The sequence below is a fragment of the Crocuta crocuta genome, unplaced genomic scaffold, assembly GCF_008692635.1.
Source record: "Crocuta crocuta isolate KB4526 unplaced genomic scaffold, BGI_CrCroc_1.0 scaffold114, whole genome shotgun sequence".
NCBI classification, from domain to species: Eukaryota; Metazoa; Chordata; class Mammalia; order Carnivora; family Hyaenidae; genus Crocuta; species Crocuta crocuta.
In genome coordinates, this window is record NW_027530000.1 from 249,542 (window position 1) to 255,984 (window position 6,443).

Consider the following 6,443-nt stretch of genomic DNA (forward strand, 5'->3'; position numbering starts at 1 on the left):
GGTTCCTGAGCCCCTGCTCTCTGGGGTCCCAGCAGCTCTGTTGGGGGGGATGGGATGGGGAGAGATACCCATCTGAGTAGCAAGAGATGGTTTCCCACTGTGTACGTGTCTGCGAAAACAATGTCCTGCTTGACTCTGGTGAACCGTGCACACGGGTGAGGTAGGCAAGGTGAGTGGGCCAGGTGTGGAAAGGCGGGTGTGCAGGTGGGGCCACGTGGGGCAGTGGTGTGGGGCGGCGATGNGGGTCACGTCGGGAGTATTCAGGGTTTTCCAAGAGAAAGTGACATTCCAGAATTTTAAGAGCAGTTTTCCACTCAAATTCTCGCAAGCCCTGGGAGGCTGGGCAGCGCGTGCGCAGGTCTGCCCCGGGGCCGCCCCGCCCTCTGCCCCTCCCGAGCCCATGCCGNCGCCGGGAGGACCTGCCGCCACCCCGTTTGCCGCTCGCGCGGTAACCGCTCACACCTCAGCACGGAAAGACGCTATTTTTTTAAAGAAGCCGGTTTCTTATTAAATAAGTACAAACTTTGCCTAAGTCACCCTTCCTTTTGTTTCTCTTGGTCTTTGTATTTTGCGTCCAGAGAGGGAGGCAGTGCCGCGTGCTCTAAGGGATGGAGTTTGGCGCTGGCGGTGGAGGCCGGGACCCTCAGGGCCGGGTAGGCGGCCCTGACCCCGGAGCTGCCCACCCGGCTCTGCACACGCGGCCTCCTCCACGCTGCCGCTGGGAGGAGTGGGACAGAAGAGGGACAGGGTGGTCCCTCCGGGGAGCTTTCCTGGCAGAAGGCCCACGACTAGCGTTTTCTCTTGTTGGTCAAGGGCAGGTCACACAGTCCTGTCCAACTGCAGGGGACACTGGGAGATGCGCTTTTCCAAGTGGCACGCGGTGTGGCACAGAACGCGGTGTGGCGCAGAACGCGGTGTGGCGCAGGACACAGGTGACTGCTACCGGGGGGGGGGGGGGGGGTCAGGTGATGGGCAAGTCTGGGACAGATCGTGTGGCAGAGTGGTGTGTTTTGTGTGTGCATGCTTGTGTATGTGCATGCATACGATGTGTGTGCACCCGTGTATGCGCATGATTGTGTGCGTGCGTGGTGTCCATGTGCACATGTGATGTGTGTGCCCCCGTGAATGCGCATGATTGTGTTCACGTGTGTGGTGCACATGTGATGTGTGCATGCATATGATGTGTGTGCACCTGTGTATGTACATGATTGTGTGTACAATTGTGTATGTGTGTGGTGCCCTGTGCACATGTGATGTGTGCGTGCATATGATACATGTGCACCCCTGTGTATGCAAATGTGATTGTGTCCTTGTGTATGAGTGGTGCCCTGTGCACATGCTTTGTGTGCATGTGTATGATGCGTGTGCACCCGTGTATGCAAGTGTGATTGTTGTCCTTGTGTATGTGTGTTTCCTGTGCACATATGTGTGTGCACATATGTGCCCCTGTGTCTGCATATGTGATGTGTGCCTGGTGCCCTGTGCACATGTGATGGATGCATGTGATGTGTGGGGTGTGTGCATGGGCATACTGTGTGTACAGTGGGGCTGGGCAGATACTCTTTTTTAAAAAAAAGTTTTTTAATGTTTATTATTGAGACAGAGAGAAACAGTGGATGAGTGGGGGAGGGACAGAGAGAGCGGGAGACACAGAATCTGAAGCAGCTCCAGGCTCCGTGCTGTCAGCACAGAGCCCGACGCGGGGCTCGAACTCACAAACCGTGAGATTGTGACCTGAGACCAAGTCGGACACTCAACTGACTGAGCCACTCAGGCGCCCCTGGGCAGATACTCTTGAGGGCTTCTTGTGGGTTAATAAATGGGGTGGTTTGAGTAGGATCAGGAAGACCTGAGGGTGCCGGTGGTGACCATGTGCAGAGGGTAAGTGAGGGCTGTGTAGGGCCAGTAAAGGAGGTGGGCTTCCTGCTGCCAGGTGGGGGGGTGGGCATGGGAGGGAGGGTTGAGGGCTGACTTGGGCTTTAGTTTGAGCACTGGCGAGCTGGGGCCATGAGGGAACGTAGGTTTGGAGGACATTTGGAGGTTGGATTTCGGCACGTGAATGCCCCCTATGACAGTCAGGGCTCAAGTCAGCTCTGAGGGCAGAAGTGAGCCGAGTAACTAATGGGACCTTGGGTTCTCCTGTGAAAAGACACAAGGTCTTGGTTTGAAGATCAGACCACTAGAGTAGAGAACTCCCAGTTGTGACTCCAGGTAATTAATGGGTGACCCATTTAACTCACCTTGGAGGATTCATGGGTACGTGGTATTTAAAGTAGTCTACACACATGGGGCGCCTGGGTGGCTCAGTCGGTTAAGCATCCAACTTCAGCTCAGGTCACGATCTCGCGGTTCGTGGGTTCGAGCCCCGCGTCGGGCTCTGTGCTGACTGCCAGCTCAGAGCCTGGAGCCTGTTTCGGAGTCTGTGTCTCCCTCTCTCTCTGACCCTCCCCTGCTCACGCTGTCTCTCCTTCTCTCTCTCTCCCTCTCTCTCTCTCTCAGAAATAAATAAAACATTAAAAAACATAAATAAATAGTCTACACACTTGGAGCAGCAGTCTAAAAGGGAGAAGCTGCCTTCTGTCCCTCATTCCGAGAGCCTGTCTGCAGGGGCCCCTGTTCACAGCAGCTGCTGGTGGCTTCTCCCAGAGAGCTCTGCACCTAGGAGCCCACCTGACCGCTCTCCACACCGGAGGGCTCACTGCACACTCAATTCTCCCCTGTCTCAACGTAGCATGGCTCTGCACCCGTGGACGTCTGCGTGGTCCTTGCTGGCGGCTCTCTTGTAGACGGTCCGCAGGGTGCAGCCTGCCGCCAGGCATCCCGGGCCCCCTTGTCCACGTGTGTGGGTGCCCCCCGTGCAGGACCGGTGATCTGATGGCCACTTGACTTTGGGAGCTTTGCCCTCCATAGAAGGTGTTTGAAATTGGATCCCTGCCAATATCACGACAGTAGCTGCCACCCCGCCCCTCCCAGAACCTCAGGAGAGCGAGCCCGACCTTGGGTGAGCCTTGGGCTGGGTTGCACGACCCTCCCTGAGTGTGAGGCCACGGGAAACCAGGGTCAGAATCTGCTTAGCGTATTGGATGGCAACATGCAGATTCGAGCAGGAAAGCGGTGTTATCCCAAGGATGCGGGAAGGCAAGAGCTGGCGCCTCCTTTCCCCGCCCTGGCCCCTGGGTGACGGAGGACCCCAGCCGCCTGCTGGACCCTCATTGGCCGGCGTGTGAGATGTGCACGCGAGTCTAAGAGGCCGCTCCGTGTGTACTGAGCCTGCACACAGGTTTCTGGGAGAGCAGGTGTCCCGGTCTAGTTCTGTGTGTAGTTGGGCAGACTTTGTATACAGGAAATTTGGAGCTTACAGACTTGGGGGTGGGGGGGCTCAGCGACCTGGATCTGGACTGGACCAGATCTGGAATGGCTTCCACAACAATACAGAACTGATCCTCTGAGGCACCTGTTTCTCGTGCTCCTTCTGGAGCTGGGGGGACAGGAGGACCCCGAGCCCCCCCCCCCATGGCCACACACCTGGGGCTGCTGACAAGCTGCCCGGAGCTGTGGCCCGGGATGGGGTGTTCATGTCAGGAAGCCACCGCTGTCCAAGGCTCCAAGTTGATGGCACCTCGTCACAGGGCCTCCCCTGCAGGAGAGACCCAAGTTCTACAGCCTTGCTGTCAGGCAGGAAGCACGGCCAGGAGCATCGGGAGGGACACGGCTTCCTCCGTTCTACCCCCAGTGCCACACCGATGCCAGTGCCACACCCAGGCCTGTGCCACACCCAGGCCCGTGCCACACCGATGCCAGTGCCACACCGGTGCCAGTGCCACACCGGTGCCAGTGCCACACCCAGGCCCGTGCCACACCGATGCCAGTGCCACACCGGTGCCAGTGCCACACCGGTGCCAGTGCCACACCCAGGCCCGTGCCACACCGATGCCAGTGCCACACCGGTGCCAGTGCCACACCGGTGCCAGTGCCACACCCAGGCCCGTGCCACACCGATGCCAGTGCCACACCGATGCCAGTGCCACACCGATGCAGCAACAGGAGGGGCCTTGCTCGCAGGGGCTCTGGGGGGGAGGGACTCAGGCAGGTACATTGTAACTTTCCAGCCTCACCAAGCAGGAGGGCCGCCTGAAGGTGAAAGGAGCCAGTCCCCACCCAGGGAATTCAGTCTGAGGGAGGGTGTTCTTTACACGTGATTCGGGAACAACTGGTGAGTGCAGTTGCCCACTCTTGTCTCTTTATGTAGACATTCACATTTTGAAAAAAAATATTTATTTTGCGAGACAGAGAGAAAGTAGGGGAGGGACCAAGAGAGAGAGGGAGACAGAGAATTCCAAGCAGGCTTTGTACTGTCAGCACAGAGCCTGACAGGGGGCTCGAACTCACAAGCCATGAGATCATGACCCAAGCTGAAATCAAGAGTTGGACGTTCAACCAACCGAGCCACCCAGGCGCCCCTCTTGTCTCCTTTTTATAAGCCAAGTTTTATTTTTGTTACTTCTAAAGATTTTTAGTTTAACATCAGAGGGCGTTTGCACCCACACTTTGCCCAGGCACTTTACTGCTTTGGCCTTCTTTTTCATAAATGAATTTTTTATTGAGATATAATTCACGTACCATACATGCATCCTTTCAAAGTGCACAGTTCAGTGGTTTTCAGTAAATTCACAAAACTGTGCAGCCATGAGTGCTACTTAATTTCACAACATCTTCATCAACCCCAGAAGGAAATCCCACAACCAGTTGGAGGCACCCCCAACCCCCCGGCCCCACGCCTCTCCTCAGCCCTGGAAACCACTAACCTACTTTACACCTCTGTGGATTTGCCTGTTCTGCACATTGTATTTAAAAATAATTTTTTTATAATGTTTATTCTTGAGAAAGAGAGAGACACAGCACGAGCAGGGGAGGGGCAGAGAGAGACACACACACAGAATCCGAAGCAGCTCCAGACTCCAAGCTGTCAACACAGAGCCCGATGAGGGGCTCGAACTCATGAACTGCGAGATCATGACCCGAGTGGAATCACACAGTATGTGGCCTTCCACGTCTGGTTTCTTTCACTGAGCACTGCTTTCAGGGCTCGTCTATGTTGNTTATAATGCTTATTCTTGAGAAAGAGAGAGACACAGCACGAGCAGGGGAGGGGGAGAGAGAGACACACACACAGAATCCGAAGCAGCTCCAGACTCCAAGCTGTCAACACAGAGCCCGATGAGGGGCTCGAACTCATGAACTGCGAGATCATGACCCGAGTGGAATCACACAGTATGTGGCCTTCCACGTCTGGTTTCTTTCACTGAGCACTGCTTTCAGGGCTCGTCTATGTTGTAGCAGGGTCACTAATTCAGCCTAACAATCCATTGTATGGATACGCCACATTTTATCCACTTGGGTTGTTTCCATTTCTTGGGTATTTGCCCGCATGTTTTGTGTGGACATGTGTTAGGAACTCTCTCGGCTACATACTTCGGGAAGGGAACAGCCGGGTCATATGTCGCCTCTACCTTTAACTTGGAGGAGCTGCAAACTGTGTTCCACAGAAGCTGCGTCTTTTGATCCGGCAGCGTCCGAGGCCCCAGGCTCTGCGCACCCCCGCCAGCACGTACCCTCTGACTTTGTTGTCGTCACTTAGCCAAAGAGGGGGTTTGGTTTGGATGACGCGGAGCGAGGATTCTGTTCTCTGGGGGCATATCCACTCCAGTCCTTCACCTGCTTAGAACTCCTTTTTCCCGGGATGCCTAGCTGGCTCGGGTCCTGGTTTGGGGTTGTGGGTTCAAGTTCCTCACTGGGTGCAGAGGTGACTTAGAAATAAACAACGTGAGGGGCGCCTGGGTGGCTTAGTCGGTTAAGCGTCCGACTTTCGCTTGGGTCATGATCTCGCGGTTCGTGGGTTCGAGCCCCGCGTCGGGCTCTGTGCTGACTGCCAGCTCGGAGCCTGGAGCCTGTTTCAGTCTGTGACTCCCTCTCTCTCTGACCCTCCCCTGCTCACGCTGTCTCTCTCTCTCTCCTAGAAATAAATAAAACATTAAAAAATTAAAAAAAAAAGAAATAAACAACGTGAACTAACTTGACAATAGATACATTAAAGCAAACAAACATGAATAGGACACAGATGTCAATAAACTGATTAAAATGCAAAAAAAAAAAAGAAAAAAAGAAACTTTAATATTTTCTAAGTTTAATTTTTTGAGAGAGGGAGGGCGCACCCGCGCACGAGAGCGAGCAGGCGGGGAGGGACACAGACCGAGGGGGCTCCGTGTCAGGACCCCGGGGTCACGGCCTGAGCGGCCATCAGGAGACTGGACTCAACCCCGAGCCATCCAGTTGCCCCACAAATAAGCTCTTTAAAAATCGTCTGTTTTATGATTTCTTGAGTTGTGACTTCCCTGTTTTGGATACAACTCCCTTATCAGGCGTACGCTTTGCAAATATTCCCA